At 39.0% G+C, this 17,748-nt stretch overlaps 1 protein-coding gene across 1 annotated transcript in view; it reads left to right on the forward strand.

Moving 5' to 3' along the window:
• Positions 1–17,748, forward strand: part of CTNND2 (catenin delta 2) — a 1,090,646-nt gene that overhangs the window by 1,138 nt on the left and 1,071,760 nt on the right.

The raw sequence follows: 17,748 nt of genomic DNA on the forward strand, positions 1-17,748 counted from the left end.
TTCCATCGATGGCTGCTCAGCTGGTTCCAGCCACTACGTTCAGAATTAAGTCGCTAGAGAGGTGGTGCAGCCTCCCTGGTCTGTGTGGTAGGAAAACAAGTCTGAGAGGTTTTGGGGTGTGTGTGTGGTTCCCACCATGAACAGTTACTTCTGAAAATACCTAAAGTTGTGTTTTCCCTGCAAATGTTGGGGATAGGGAAGGGTGTGGGGGAAAAGAGGGGCGCGTTGTTATTCCATGGTGGGTCCCCCCTCCCCCCGAACTGATCTGGTTCGCTTTGGCTCTGAAAGGGGTTTTTAACATTCATGCCTGATGTTACCAAGAGGATATGTTGGTTTAGAGAAGCGTTTCCTCCTAACCATGGTATCAGGCCTGATCTGTATCTGTTTTCACTTTTGGGAACTAGGTGACGAATATTTGAGATGCTTGCAATTTTCTGCAACGACTTAAATAGGGAGGTGCTCAAACTACCTAAGAGTTATATCATTGTGCACCCTTCCATCAGCAGCTTTAAACTACCATCCGCTACTTAGGGTAGTTCAGTTCATCTCTTCGCTGTTAGTACTTCACCTGCAGGACTAAGAGGCTTTAGAGCTGCGCCACTTTTAAAATCCCATGGAAAAAGTGGTGGATATGACTCAAATGGAATTATAGGAGTGCACCTGTGTCTGGTTTGGGGAGCTGGCTCTGTGAGAAGTATGACAGATAGGGGCAGGCATCTTCTAATATGGACTCGATGCTCTAAAGCACGGTGAAATCTCTTTGCCACATCCAGGACCCATTTTTTTAATGTTTTGGGGAGATCATTCAGTGGCATTCTCACTGGTCTGTAGATTTCATGATCTCAGGGTATGAATGAAAATGATTGCATTTGGGGTTAAATGCTGATATTTGGGAGACCTGTGATTATACAGCTAACATATCTCAGCATCACAGAAAGACTAGCAAGATCTTTGTGGCTCCAGTTAATGGACGATTGTGATTTTTTTTAACCAATATTGCTTTAGTTTCACCTTATTCACATTCAGAAAACTTTCCAAGAGCACTTCAAGCACACTCTTGTGCTTGTTGCATTGTTTTCATATCAAATTTCTTGCAAAAAGAAGCAGTCGGTGAAGTACACATTCATGTCTCTCCTTTCACTTTCCTTTTGAATCTCGTGTTTCAGGTTTAAACATGATTCCTAAAGGACTAGTAGAGATTACTCTGTGCCTCCATGTGTTCACGGAGAGCAGCTTATGGGTGTGGATAAAACTGCATGTATTGGGTGCGTGAGTCTTATGTTATATTGTGGGTTGCAAATGATAGTACTTGATTGAATGGAAATTGTAGGGAGTACAGGAGGTCGTTGCTCTAATAAAATTGTCATAGCCTTGTGGAAAGGCGTTATTTAATTTGGTGTATGTTTGTGTCGTTGTAGAGCTTAATCATTAGAGATGTCACTAGTATTTTCATTGTTTGAAATAATAGTCACACACTGTCAAATTACGGTATCTCCAGCAACTTCATGTCTTTCACAATTAGAACACAAGCCAATTTCTCTTTCTGTCACTGAAATAATTCATCAGAGAGAAAAATGGAATTCTGATGATATTAGTTGAATTAGTTGATTATAATTTTGTTAAATCACTTCTCAGGATAGTATCACATCATGGCCTTTACAATTAAAAATGAAGTTATAGTATTCTCAAATATAACATTACTTTTGGCATACAAGTGAATACTAAGTATTTTTCCTGACAATGTTATAGAACTTGGCAGTTTCTGTTGTGCTTTTTCAAAGTTCTCTTTTATATGGTATGCATTTATGTGAAATTGTTGAAGAATTCTCCAGAGTAGTTTCATCAGGTTGTTTTCATGTAAGAAAATACTAAAGTTACATTTAGAGTAATTTATTTTAATTTGTTGCTCCATAAAGTGAGGTATGGTTTGTCTGGTCACTATATCTGGTTGTAACAACTTAGTTGAACTAAAACAGGAACTGTTGCCATTTTGAGCTGCCAAATTTTTTTTTTTAATTTCTTATTCTGTTAATTTACCCTAGAAGATATGAGTACCCCCTTATAGTTGTTTCTCTGTGTTACCTTTATTTTAATTTATTTAGTGGGGGATTGGTGCTAGGATTTTAAATAGACACTTAAAAGTGTTTATTTTTATAAAGATTTTTATTTTTATTAATAAAAGGTGACATATAGTTGAGAGTACCTAACTTCAATACATGTAGTTCAGAAGACCTGTAGGTCTTTGTAAATCTAGTACTTCCATCCAAGTTGTAGTACAATGGATATTTGCTGGCTGAAACACACCTTCAAGACAAATTCTTCAGCTGATATCCATGATGGTTTTCGTGACAAATTCTTCAGTTGGTGTCCATGATGATTTTCATGACAAATTCTTCAGTTGCTGTCCATGATGGTTTTCATGGCCCGTATTGCGAATGTATTCTTAGGACTATGGTACTTTGATAGCTTTATGATAAGGAACATTTGGATATGAATGAAAAGTTAATTTGAGTGAGAATAGTTCCTTATACGTGTTGCTGGCTTCAAGTTTACTATATGTCAAATCAATAGCTTTTATGTTAATATAAAATCTTAAACATATCATACATAAAAGAATTTCTTTCACATCCTGTGCCAGTCTAGCTTACTGATTAATAAACTGCTTGGTTGGCTTTAATGAAGCCAATTATATTCATAAACAGTACCTCCAGCCCAGGAAACTCACAGAAATGTTTTATCATACTGTGCTTTTAGTCCATGAAAAATGTTAAGACTCATAACAAAAACATATAGTTTTGACACCTCCAGTTGTTTATCTTTTGATCACATAGCAGCTGAGTGTAATTTCAAGCTCTGTATCATGGTTAATTGATTTGTAGGAAGTCTTAGCTCTATTAGGGTATTGAAGTTATACTCTGCATCAATTAATTTTTAGTAAATTGCAAATAATGACTAAATAAGTGAAAAAATGCTCCCTAGAAGCTTTCCATCTTAGGCAAGTATTCACCTATGTCCCTTGGTAAATTCCTGAATAGTTATCTGTGAAATGTATTACATATATTGGAACTTATTATTCCATTAATTGTTATCTGAGATCAGAGGTATATTTCTAGAGAAGAGGTTGGGTTTTGCCCTATAACAGATATACGTAGTTCATATTATAATATATTTATGTATGATATTAGAATTATTTATCATAGTATAATGCTGTTATGGATTCTGCTTTGAATAGGTGCAAAGGTGAGAGAGAGTACTGGTTTTGGAAGGATCCCAGCTATGTCTCTTATTAAGCTGTGTGTCCTTGGCCATTTATGTGATTCTCAATTTTTAGCTCAGGTTTTCAACTGTAAAATGGGTCCTATGCATAAGTATCAGTTCAGTTCAGTTCAGTTGCTCAGTCATGTCTGACTCTTTGCGACGCCATGAATTGCAGCTCTCCAGGCCTCCCTGTCCATCACCAACTCCCGGAGTTCACCCAAACTCATGTCCATCGAGTCAGTGATGCCATCCAGCCATGTCATCCTCTGTTGACCCCTTCTCCTTCTGCCCCCAATCCCTCCAGCATCAGGGTCTTTTCCAGTGAGTCAACTCTTCGCATGAGGTGGCCAAAGTAGTGGAGTTTCAGCCTCAACATCAGTCCTTCCAATGAACACCCAGGACTGGTTTCCTTTAGGATGGACTGGTTGGATATCCTTGCAGTCCGTGGGACTCTCAGGAGTCTTCTCCAACACCACAGTTCAAAAGCATCAATTCTTCGGTGCTCAGCTTTCTTCACAGTCCAACTCTCACATTGATACATGACCACTGGAAAGACCATAACCTTGACTAGATGGACCTTTGTTGGCAAAGTAATGTCTCTGCTTTTGAATATGCTATCTAGGTTGGTCATAACTTTCCTTCCAAGGAGTAAGCGTCTTTTAATTTCATGGCTGCAGTCACCATCTGCAGTGATTTTGGAGTCCCCAAAAATAAAGTCTGACAGTGTTTCCATTGTTTCCCCATCTCTTTGCCATGAAGTGATGGGACCAGATGCCATGATCTTCATTTTCTGAATGTTGAGCTTTAAGCTAACTTTTTCAGTCTCCTCTTTCATTTTCATCAAGAGGCTTTTTAGTTCTTTTTCACTTTCTGCCATAAGGGTGGTGTCATCTGCATATATGAGGTTATTGAAATTTTTCCCGGCAATCTTGATTCCAGCTTGTGCTTCTTCCAGCCCAGCGTTTCTCATGATGTACTGTGCATATAAGTTAAATAAGCAGGGTGACAATATACAGCCTTGATGTACTACTTTTCCTATTTGTAACCAGTCTGTTGTTCCATGTCCAGGTCTAACTGTTACTTCCTGACCTGCATATAGGTTTCTTAAGAGGCAGGTCAGGAGGTCTGGTATTCCCATCTTTTTCAGAATTTTCCACAGTTTATTGTGATCCACACAGTTAAAGGCTTTGGCATAGTCAATAAAGCAGAAGTATATACTACATTAAATAATTAAACAAGCACAATAACTGAGTCATGAGAATGAAAGGTCCAGCATGGGGAATATAATTAGTAATGATATATAATATCTTTGTATGTTTTAATTTTAAAGGAGTAAAATAAGACAAGAAATCTCAAAGAGCCAGTGTGAGGGTGAAATAAGTGTGTAAGTGGCTTATAATTATAAATATTTGTATAAATATAAAAGATAGGTATCTCCATATTAAGATGAGTACTTAAATATTATGTATTTTATAACATAATACATTCATGTAATTTTGTATAATTATCATATAGTATTATGTACATTTATTATGTAATAATACATTTATATATTAAGTGTGATATAAAAGCCACGACCCTCTCTAACAAAAACTGTTAGATATGTTCTTCCTCTACTACTTTTGTATTATTGCTTTATTATGAAGATTTGCATTTAAAATAGAATTTTTCTACTTTACAATATGCCAGTCCTTTACATATCAAAATATATAATAGTTAGGCTAAAAGAGAAGCAAATTATATCCCCTAGCACCATTACTTAAAAAGATTCCAATCTTAATTTAATTTAAAAAGATTCTCAGTCAGAAATTGCAAAATTTTCACACCCTGTTAATATTATTCTATTCACCTGATTAAAGCCAAATATTCGACAAAGATTAACATTGTACCAGGAATATTATAGACAGTTTAATAAGTGTCCTTCTCTGTGAGGTCAAATATTAAGCAGCTGCTCTGTTTAGAACCACAGAGCGTAAATCCCATCATAACATCATTGTGACAAGGAAAAAGGAAACTTAAATGGCTAAATTTGTTACACACAGAGAGGACCCAGCCCACCTCCAATTACAGTCCTGTTCTTGGCGGGGGGAGGGGAAGTGTGGGCCCTTTGGTACCTTTTTGATGATAAATGGACATTTTGCCTTGTTCTTTCACTCTTGGTTGCTTCAGGGAAGTGCTGAACTCCTGTGGGTTTGATTCTGTCCAGCTCCTGCGAAGTGGAACAGATACCTTCAACATAATCCTTATGATAATAACACTTGGGTGAATCTTAGAATTTGTTACAGAATGTGACCCGTGTAATAGGAGACTAATTCATCCTCAGTCAGAGAAACATTTTGACAAAAAATGTAGGTGTTTATGTTCAAATTTATGCATTGTTGTGGGAATTGCTAATTATAAGTTACCAGAGTAAAATTCATGTTGTCATAAAAGACCTTTGGTTTTTGGATCAAAGTAAGTGGGTAAGCCAATTATGTTTGGTTAAGTTACTCTAAGTATCAAAGTTTCTATGAGTTGTGAATGATATGGAATGTATTAAAATGGGATATGTAGTTTATAGCATTAGATGGTGAGGAACAGTTAATTCTATCATCGAAATTAGTTATTACATTTATCCTTCACAGGGGAGGACTGGAGATTTTTCATTAATAACACTTTTTACTTAATAGATGTTGCTTTCACAACTGTCATTAGACACTTGATTCAATCTATATGTATTAAGAAGAATGCATTTTGTACACGTGTTCTAAATCTTTTGGTTTAGAAGCATTTCAATAATCTTATAATGCTTATTGAAATCTTCTCTCCCTTAAATATGCAACAACATCAATCACAGAAAGATATGCATTTACATCAGATGATAAATGTGCAGAAATGTGAATTGGCGGTATCTCTAAGGATCCCAATAAATATCAGCCCTCCTCTCCAGCCCTCTCTGATCCTGAAAAAAGTTGGGATGTGGGAAGGAAAAAGGGATAAAGGGGTGGCCACCATGGAGGGAAATATCCATTTTGATTAGTTATAGCTTGATGTGATGCTGAATAACAGCCCCAGAATTTGGCCTTCCTTCCTCTCTTCCACAGGGACAGAGGTGGCTCTGAGTCCTAGAGACCAAGCCTTGCTCTCTGCAGGTAGGGAGTTCTCCAGAGGAAGAAAAGAAGCAGCTAGCCAAGCCATTTCCTTTATACTTCAGAGACAGAGAAAGCCAAGGGCTAGGGAGAGACTGGAAATGTTACATTAATTAAGTTCCCTTCACCTGGAAGGAAATATCACAAATATGGAAATTGTATTCCCTTTATTGACATGGTTTATAAAGAATTCTAGTCGTAGAATTCTTGGCGTAGTATCTTTAGCGATATTTTGGTTGGTGGTTGAGTTCTTTAAGTATTTGATGGTATTTTGACACTATATCAGGAATTACCAGGGGAATGTCCAATACCCTGGCTTATTTATAGAGAGTATGGTCAGTGAAATTCAGCTGATTTATGTATTGCCAACTTAAAAATAACTCACTTCTCCCTACTCCCCATGCCAGACTTGGACTGCCAGTAATTGGATGGTCTTGTAAGTGATGTGAATTGGGCATAAAAAGGACAGTGTCAAAATCTGACTTCCCAAAGGGTGTATAAATGATACCCCATGCTTGCTATTACTCACAGCATTTTCTACCTCAGTAAATAATTAGAGTTTGGGTGTTGTTTCATGTTTTAACTTTGAATAAGAGCAATAATGGACACTGTCAAGAAAGAAGACAAAACTGAATTTCCAAATAGACATGATGTTTGATTTGACTCCAAGCATGACTATTCAAACTAAAAAAAAAAAAAAAGAAAAAAAGCTCACTTCTTAAAATATATTTTATTCTTCTCTCTCAAATATTTTATTTGGACTTTCAAACATTAGAGTAACATAGCGGTCATTACCTTCAGTAACACAGAATAATTTAATTTCCAGGAAGAGCAATTTCTTTGGCAGCAAACCAAGTCTTCCAAATATAAAAGAGCTGAAATTCAGCCTCTTGTTTCTAACACATTCCTCACTGGTGGCTGAAATGGTAGTTTTGGAGTCACTGTAGGAGGAGGCGGAGGAGTCCTCCTGAGAGGCAGACAGGTGAGATCAGTATCATATAGATAGTCTGAGAGATGGTAGGAATCATGTCACATTTACCCAGGACATGGAAGGTAGTGCAGGAAGACCGGGACTTGTAGTGTGTGGATCAGACTGTCCAACTTGAGTTGAGTTGGAAAAGCATATACAGTAAGTCTTTTACATGCAAATGAGTTCTGTCTGAGAGCATGTTCCTAAGTTCAACAGTTAGGCTAGGTACCCAAATAACAGTCAGCTGTATATTGATAGTTGTTATTTAGTTGCTAAGTCATGCATGACTCTCTTGCCACCCCAATGGACTGTAGGCCGCCAGGCTCCTCTGTCCATGGAATTTTTCAGGCAAGAATATTGGAGTGGTTTGCCATTTCCTTTTCCAGGGGATCTTCCCAATCCAGGGATTGGGCCCATGTCTCCTGGGTAAGCAGGCGGATTCTTTAACACTGAGCCATCAGGGAAGGCCCTGTTGCTAATCTGTACTATAATAGGTTTGTAATATTTTTTACAAAAATAGTATGTACATAGAAAAAAAGTAAAGAAAACATTTTAAATCTTACAGTACCTTGAAAAGTACAGTAATACCGTGCAATATTACTTTGCTGACAAAGGTCCATATAGTCAAAGTTATGGTTTTTCCAGTAGTCATGTATGGATGTGAGAGTTAGACCATAAGGAAGGCTGAGCATTGAATAGTTGATGCTTTTGAACTGTGGTGTTGGAGAAGACTCTTGAGAGTCCCTTGGACTACAAGGAGATTAAACCAGTCAATCCTAAAGGAAATTAATCCTGAATATTCATTGGAAGGACTGATGCTGAAGCTGAAGCTCAATACTTTGGCCACCTGATGAGAAGAGCTGACTCATTAGAAAAGACGCTGATGCTGGTAAAGACGGAAGGTAGGAGGATACGGGACAGCAGAGGATGAGATGGTTAGATGGCATCACTGACTCATTGGACATGGGTTTGAGCAAGTTCCTAGAGATGGTGAAGGACAGGAGAGCCTGGCTTGCTGCAGTCCATGGGGTTGCAAAGAGACGGACATGACTGAGCAACCAAACAACGACAGCAGTACAACAGTTGGCATATGGGGCCTGGCATGCACACTTGCATCTTTGAAAGTTTGCAACTTCAAAATTTGTATGTAGGGGACTTATTATAATGTTAAATGCATAGTAGATGTATAGGCATGCAATGGCTCCTTTATCCAAAAGAATATTATGTAGCTGTGAGTTGCCTTTTCAAAGAAGAGTTGATTATATGGACAATATTCATGGTCCTGAAGGTTAAGAAGAAAATCAAGGCAAAAAACTGTATACATACTCACTCACATAGCCATACAAATACAAGAACGTAGTATTTATGGCAGAGTTTCAAGTGTTTCATTCTTTATATATTATCTCCCCACAAAATATAGCTTGGTAATATAATGCATCACTATACAGAAAAAAAAAATTGTGCCCTTAAATTTTTGCAATTAATATTATCTATTGGCTTTGGGATAAGTTTCATTACTTAGCTGAATAGCTTAATAGTTATATCGCAACAAGACAAATTCTTCACTCTCCTTTTCCATTTTTTAGTGAGTGAATAAGTTACCACTAGTGTCATAGTTGATGGAGGGGGGAAACAGTGATTTCTGTGTCTTCAGGTTGTTGTATGGGCAAATTAAGAGGCACTGCTGCTGCTAAGTCACTTCAGTGACTCTGTGCGACCCCATAGACGGAAGCCCACCAGGCTTCCCTGTCCCTGAGATTCTCCAGGCAAGAACACTGGAGTGGGTTGCCATTTCCTTCTCCAATGCATTAAAGTGAAAAGTGAAAGGGAAGTTGCTCAGTCGTGTCCGACTCTTAGCGACCCCATGGACTGCAGCCTACTAGGCTCCTCTGTCCATGGGATTTTCCAGGCGAGAGTACTGGAGTGGGGTGCCATTGCCTTCTCCAAGTAAGAGTATGGACTTAAGAGTATGGACTTAAGAGTATGGACTTAAGTTCATTAAGAGTATGGATTTAAAATGCGTAACAGAGAACCTAATATATTAGTGAACCTCATTTAAAGTTAACAGAGTTCATCATTCACGGAGTGTATATTGCACATATTCTAATCAGTGCCATGCCTAGATTGTCCCTGCTTTTAACTTTGAGAGATGTATTGAGTGTTAATAATTTTAGCAAGTTGTCTTCTTGAGAACTCTGCAGCACATTAGCGAAATATGTTTCTCTTTTCAAATAATGTTTTGTGATTATTTTCTATTTTCAAAAAGAGAAAAAGGCATGCTCTTTAAAATTTGGAAACTAAAGGATTGATTTACAGAAGCTAAAGTTCATTCATGATATCAAGCCACCAAAATGAGTGTATTTTTAGCAGAAATGCTAACCCATATACATTTTGAAATTTAGAAGATTTCTCATATTCTGTTTTGTTACCTTTTAACATATGAGACAGTGTTTCTCATATTTTTAGTGTCTGTTTTCCATACCTTTATATAACATCAGTGTGTTAAATAACTTGCCAGTTTTGGAAGTTGATGGCGTTTTCATTTTAGAGTGGTATATAGGGTGCTATAATTAAAGCAACATAGTTTTCATCAGGTCATTTTCTCTAGATTACTTTCTTAGAACTGGATGTTTTCAGGGTTGTTGATACATTTTATCACATTGTCTTCCAGAAACATTCTAAAATTTATATTTCTTCAGGCCAGGCAGGAGTGTGTCAATTTCCCCTATAACACTGGATATTATAATTTAAGTAACAATTTCCAGTTAAACAAAGGAAGTATCATGTTTTCCTGTGGTTTAACCTGCTTCTTGCTGAATTTCATGCTGAAGTTAAGTATTTTATACATTTATGATACACTCCTAATTCTTTGGTGAATTATCTTTTTGTATCTTCTGTACATTTCTCAGTTGTTCTATTTGTCTATTTCCTGATTTGTATTACCTGTCATTGTAATAATATTATGCTTTGCTATGTTTTATCAGTTTTTCCGTCACTTTTTGAACTGTTATTTTTAAAGCAGAATTCAGTATATCCCCGTTTCTTAGAAAGAATTCTTTACAGAAACATTCTGTTCTCTGCTTCTTTGTGTCTCAGCAGTAAAGACACCAGTGGAACACATGGAGGGAATAGCTTAATAGTTGTATCTCAACAAGATGGAGTTCTTAGCTCAACTTTTCCATTTTTTAGTGAGTGGGTAGGTTACCACTGAGTGTCATGGTTGGTGGAAGGGAAATAGTAATTCCTGTGTCTTCAGGTTGTTGTGTGGGCAAATTAAGAGTATGGATTTAAAATACATAGCAGAGAACCTCATATACTACTGGACTTCAATTACTTTAGTAGTTTAGTAATCGTATGCTTACATACACATGTATCTACGTGTATCATGTATAGAGTACATGTAATCATATAGCAGGGGCCCCCATCCCCAGGCCACCAAGCAGCACCAATCCGTGGCCTGTTAGGAACCAGGCCGCACAGCTGAGGGTGAGTGGTGCACAAGTTGAGTGACGCTTCATCTGTATATACAGTTGCTCCCCATCACTTGCATTACCGCTTGAGCTCCACATCCTATCCAATCAGTGGAGGCCTTAGATTCTCATAGGAGTGCAAACCCTGTTGTGAATTCCACATACAAGGGGTCTTAGTTATGAGATCTTTATGAGGAACATCCTGAAACCAAACCCCTTCACCCCTAAGAAGAGTTGTCTTCCACAAAACCAGTCCCTGCTGCCTACAAGTTTGGGGACCGCTGTCATTTAGGACCATGCTTCTCCCCACTCCCACTCCACATTGGTCATCAGTCCCTTTTTATCACTGATTCTAAAATCCTAGGACAATAGTTGGCACATGGTAAACACTCTGCTAATCATAGTGAACTATATGCATACTTTTGTTCCCATCATCTAAAATGCTTTGTAAACTAAGATTTCTTTGCGTTTGGCTTGTTTGGGATACCCAGCGCTGTGGTGCTGTAGAGGGGACACTGGATTAGAGTTCCGAGTTTTGGCATCCAGGTCGTGCTTGGTACTGGCTTTCTATTGTAACCTTGTGCATCTGTGCCTATTTTGGCTTTTTCTCATTGGGATCAAAATTCACAGGGCTTTTGTGAATGTGAGATGATAATTCATAAGAAAATGCTTTGGGAGGCTGAATCATAACAAGCAGTTAAGTATAAAATTTATTTCCTGGAACTTTCAATGTGCTTCAAAAATAGGATGACCTTTTTTTTTTTTTTTGGATTTTCATGAATTGAAATCAGAAGATTTTCTTGTGTTTTCAGACTAAGTCTCTGACCTCCGTTACTAATAGTGTTATAAAATGCCCAATTCTCTGATGGTTGTAAAGACACATTTCATGCCATTGGGTATCGCCTAAAGGAAGAGTTCTCCTTTACCCATCAGTGGAAGTAATTCCTGTTCTTTCTTTATAGCTCTTCAGAAATTATACATTATACCAAACTGGCTCAAAAAAAATTTCCCTCTATTTTGTTTTCTTTTTTTGCACAGATACTTGCTGCTTAAAAGGGAAACAGAATGAAGCCCTATTGTTCCTCAGAGATTGAAGTCTGTAGAAATGTCCCCAGAATATTATTTTCTCTCCTGGTGGGCTGCCGAGTCTGGCGCCTGGAAGGCTTTATCAGAACAGTTTTAGAAGTGTGAACCATAGCTGGCTTCCTTTTTTTTTTTTTTTTTTTTTTTTTGAGCACATTTCCTTAAATACTTGGAACAAAATTTCACAGAATTCTTATCACTGTAACTGTAGCCTGCCAATAGGAAGAAATCATGTGTAAGTTACAGCAAAAAAAAATCTTTAGTTTGTTCTCTATTCTTATATGACTTTTGAAGGAAGGGGAGTTAATATGCGTCATTGAGAACATTTCTTAGTGAGTAGCAAAGTTATAGGTACCCGAGAGGAGATGCTAATTATGGTTTGGCTTGCTGCTTTTAGCAGTCTCAGGTGTGATCCTTTTTTTTTCCTCCTCATAAATCTAAAGTCTTTTTGCAGCTGAGAGAAGGCTGTGTGATTAATTGTATGTGTGTGCCAAGTTACTTCAGTCATGTCTGACTCTTTATGATCCCATGGACTGTAGCCTGCCAGGCTTCTCTTGTCCATGGGGTTCTCCAGTCAAGAATACTGGAGTGGGTTGCCGTTTCTTTCTCTAGAGGATCTTCCTAGGAATTGAACCTGTGTCTCTTATGTCTCTTGCATTGGCAGGCAGGTTCTTTACCACTAGCACCATCTGGGATACCCTGATAGATTGTGTAGTGATTATATATTTCCTGTTTCAGCAGTTGAGACAAATTATGAGGTGCTTCTCATTTATACACGTGAACCCTAGAAAGAAGCAGAGTGTGAGGGGATGGACCAAGAGGGTGACTGTGGGAAATTGACACTTGGTGACACCTCATCTTCTTGTACACATGCAGACTGGACACACGAGACAGTGTGTCCTGGAGAGCTCTGATACATGGGGTGGGAATTTGCTAATATCTGTGAAGTAGTGTGGGTATTTTAAGTGAGAAAGAGCAGGCAGCTTAAACTGCCTTTGGCAACACAGCTTTTTTTTAACGGGCTGGTCAGTTGTTCACTGATTAAACCATTCAGTCAACAAACTGGACTGAATATGAGTTTTGAAAGAGTAATAAGTTATAAATAGTGGCAAGCAACATGCTACTTCAAGAGTCAAGTGATGTGCCCCTCTCCAGTAGCTTGGTGTTTCCCGGTGGCTCAGTGGTAAAGAATCTGCCTGCAGTGCAGAAGATGCAGGAGACATGGGTTCAATCCCTGGGTTGGGAAGATCCCCTGGAGGAGGGCATGGCAACCCACTGCAGTGTTCTTGCCTGGAGAATCCCATGGGCAGAGGAGCCTGGCGAGCTAACAGTCCATAGGGTTGCAAGGAGTCAGACATGACTGAAGCAACTGAGCACTCATGCATTCCAGTAGTTCAGGCGTTTTCTCTAATTGCAGAGTAGCTACTTCTGTCCTTTTCAAACCTGGATTTCAAAGTCAGATGGCAGTGCTGCTGGGTCCCCATTACACGTCTGAAATCTTCCCTTTCCTTCCTCCCATCTGCCAGTTCTACTTGTTGTTCAGTCACTCAGTCATCTCTGATGCTTGCTACAGTCCTCATGGCTCCTCTGTCCATGGGATTTCCCAGGCAAGAATACGAGAGTGGGTTGCCATTTCCTCCTCCAGGGGATCTTCCCAACCCAAGGATTGAACCCACATCTCCTGCTTGGCAGGTGGGTTTTTTTTTTTTTTTTTAAACCACTGAGCCACCTGGGAAGCCCTGCCAGAATGCACTAATTTCTACTAGGACTCAAGATCTTTCAGTGCTAAGCATAAATACTTTATATTTACACAGTGTCATAATAAGAGTTTATGTGGCTCCCTGGTAGCCTGACAAATAATGTGTTTTATAATAGTAGTTATGCCTACAGAATGGGAGGTGACACAGACCTACAAGGGGGAGAACTGGAGGACAGCCTGATAAAGTGCTATCTTGAGTTGAACAGAATGTGGGAGGAAATAGAAGCAGAGTTATTCCTTTAAGTTTTATGGCATGTTAGTCATTACAGTTGCTTTTCTATATTTCATCTTTTGAAAGGGAGGATAAGAATTTTGGGAGCGACATAACAGATTTTTGAATTAATAGTTGATTTTATCATTTTCACTTAGGCTCGGAAGCACTTCAGGTGATTTTTTTTTAATCTGCATTTAAATATATATGCTGTTACCTGCAGTTAGTTATCATTTTAGTTATTTGAGGTGTGGCAGGTTGAGGGTTTGGTGGCTGGATGAGTTTTTTAGCTCTGATACAAAGAAGATGCTCTTAAACTCAGAGCTAGTTTCACAGTTTCTGTCCCTGTCTTAATGTTATGTTTACCTAGCTGTACTTGGTGCCTCTTGTCTTTTCTTCTTACTTTTTAGAATAAGTTGCTTTGTGGACTGTCAGGGAGAATTCTGTTTCTTATTTGTTGGACCTAATATGTAGATGATTGTTACCTGCATGTTTACTGCTAATGTATCTTTTTTAAAATTTTATTTTATTGTTGGAGTATAATTGCTTTACGGTGTTGTGTTGGTTTCTGCTGTACAACAAAGTGAGTCTGCTGTAAGCATACTTACATTCCATTTCCCTTGAGCCTCCCTCCCACCTCTTCCCATCCCACCCTGTAGGTCATCACAGAGCACGGGGCTGAGTTCCTTGTTCTATACAGCAGGCTCCCACCAGCTGTCTGTTTTACACATGGTGGAATATATATGTCAGTGCCACACTCCCAACTCATCCCACCCTCCCCTTCTCACCCAGTGTCCACATGTCCATTCTCTGCATCTGCATCCCTATTCCTGCCCCATGTATATATTCATCTGTGGCATTTTTCTAGATGCCATATATGTGTTAGTATATAATATTTGATTTTCCCATTCTGACTTCACTCTGTATGACATCCTCTAGATCCATCCACATCACTGCCAATGACCCAATTTCATTCCTTTTCATGGCTGAGTAATATTCCACTACAAACATATATGTAGTGTGTGTGTATATATATATATACACACACCACATCCTCTTTGCTCATTCATCTGTTGATGTACATTTAGGTTGCTTTTCAATGTTGTGGCTTTTGTAAAAAGTGCTGCAATAAACACTGGGGTACATATGTCCTTTTTAAGATAGTTATCTTTGGGTATTACTGAACTTCCCTGGTGGCTCAGATGGTAAAGCATCTGCCTACAATGCGGGAGACCTGGGTTCCATCCTTGGGTCGGGAAGATGCCCTGGAGAATGAAATGGCAACCCACTCTGGTGTTCTTGCCTGGAAAATCCCACAGACACAGGAGCCTGGTGGGCTTCAGCCCATGGGGTTGCAAAGAGTTGGACACGACTGAGTAACTTCACTTTGGGTATTTGGCAAAGGGTAAGGCTATTTCTACATTCATTTCAATGAATGAGAAGGACAGTCCAGGCAGGTGGGTCATGCCAATATATCCATGTGGTACTCAATACTGTGCAGTGATAACTGCACGTGGAAAAGTTCGCCATCATCATATGAAGAAGCTAAGCTCTGCATACATATAAAGCTAAAAATGCAGGTGCAGAGTGAGATTTCAGGTGTTGGAATGTGCAGATGTGTGATGTTATGGAGAATGTCGTGATGTCAGAGGAACTTGTGAAGCTGTTTGCAGATCACCAGGGGAAGATGGTAGAACATTGATCTGTAGACTCCTTTGTAGCACTGAGTAGATAATGAGTACCTTGCTAAGTGGCATAACTTTTACCCCATTCAAAAGTGAGATCACACATATCCCCTCAATCACAGAAGGCAGGGAACACATGTACAGTGGCATGTCTGTTTTGAGAGTGTAGTCTGACCCTGAAAGGACCTCGCTAAATGAAAGCATTGTATGAGACTGTCTTAGTCTGTTCAGGCTGCAGCTACAAAATACTACAGACGAGGTGTCTGATTGCTAAAACAACAGACATGTATTTATCATAGTTCTAGAGCCTGAGAAGTTCACGGTCCAGGTGCAGCTGACTCAGTTCCTGGTGAGGACTCTGTTCCTGACTTGCAGACAGCTGCTTTCCTTCTGTGTCTTCATATGGTCTTCCCTTGGTGCAAGCATGTCTCTTTCTTCACTTCTTGTAAGGCCACTAATTCCCTCACAAGGACCCCATCCTCCTGACCTCATCTGACCCTAGTTAATTACCAAAGGCCCTGTCTCTAAATAACATCCCATTAGGGGTGAGGGTATCAACATATGCATTTTGGGAGGGCACAAACATCCCATCCATAATAGAAGCCACAGGGCAAAAGCAGCAAGGCTTCAATGTTGAGGACAGATTTTGGGTGTTTAGTATTGAGTTAGTCCCTCAATGTGAGTCATTCTTTAAGGTATTTTTAATTATTCTTCTATAACCTTTAAATGTTTTACTTTGATTTAGAAAATATATAGAATGTGACATGTTTAATAATATGCTGGATAGACTACTTACCAAAGTTCTTCTTATATGTATTTTTCAAAACTGCATGGATGCTTCTTATCTTGGTTGAACCTCTCACTTCTTATCATGATAATCCAAGACCACTGAAACTTTGGCAGCAAGCCTCTAGATAGCCACCCTGCTTTTTCTCTGCTTCTGGGAAGCTTGTTATCCTCACCACAGCCTGAGGATTCCCTTAAATTCACTCACATCTTGCATTTGCTTATAACCCGAGCAGTGACAAACAGAAAACCATCCAGTGTCTTCCTGTCTTATCTCATCTTCCTCCCTCTCCCCTTTGTTTGTTAGGCTGTAGTCACTTTGGCCATCTTTCTCCCTCTCCTGATCATTTTGCTCAAGCAGATCCCTGCCTCAATTTCTCTCCTAACAATTACCCTGTTTGACCTTCTTCACAACATGTGTGAAAACCAGAAATCGTCTGATCTGTTTATCGGCATGCAAGTTTACTTTTATATCTAATCCCATTAGAATGCAAGCTCCACGAAGGTTGGTCTGATGTGGTACAAATAGGAACTTACAAGCATTAATGCATACCTGACTTCTAAGTTGATGTCTTATATAGGAAAAAAATTTAATATATAATAATCATTACATCACAGATATATGTTGAAAGAGGATGATAAGACAGAAGATAGCTAATCTATTTCTGCATGGAAATCAGCTGTCAATATGATAATTAGTTAGAGCTTCTACATTTCCATGTGCAGATCTAATGTAATGCATTTGCCTGACAAGTCTTCTGTCATGTGAGTTTCTGCATCCTCAGGGATGTTTTTTAAAGGGGGGTGGTCTTCCCTGGTAGCTCAGATGGTAAAGAATCTACCTGAAATACAGGAAACCTGGGTTCAATCTGTGGGTCAGGAAGATCCCCTGGAGAAGGAAATGGCAACCCATTCCAGTATTCTTGCCTGGAGAATCCCATGGACAGAGGAGACTGGTGGACTACAGTCCATGGGGTCGCAAGAGAGCTGGACATGACTGACCGACTAACACTAACTAACTTATCTCATAGTAAATGGAATACAAAGATGTCAGGAATTTTACTGCAGGAGGATATGAAACTTAATTTCAGAACCAAAAAAGGAGTTTATGTTTTCATGGAACAAAAGCCATCATCTCAAAACAGGGAAATGTTGATTTAGAGGAGAGCTTCCAGGGTATTCTTTGATCAAGACATGATCAAGTATAGCACATAATGGCAAAGTTGGGAATAAATACTATATAAAATTATCAGATGTAGATTTGTTTTCGGAGAAGGCAATGCCAACCCACTCCAGTACCCTTGCCTGGAAAATCCCATGGACGGAGGAGCCTGGTGGGCTGCAGTCCATGGGGTCATGAAGAGTCGGACATAACTGAGTGACTTCACTTTCACTTTT

The sequence above is a fragment of the Bos mutus genome, chromosome 20, assembly GCF_027580195.1.
Source record: "Bos mutus isolate GX-2022 chromosome 20, NWIPB_WYAK_1.1, whole genome shotgun sequence".
NCBI lineage: Eukaryota > Metazoa > Chordata > Mammalia > Artiodactyla > Bovidae > Bos > Bos mutus.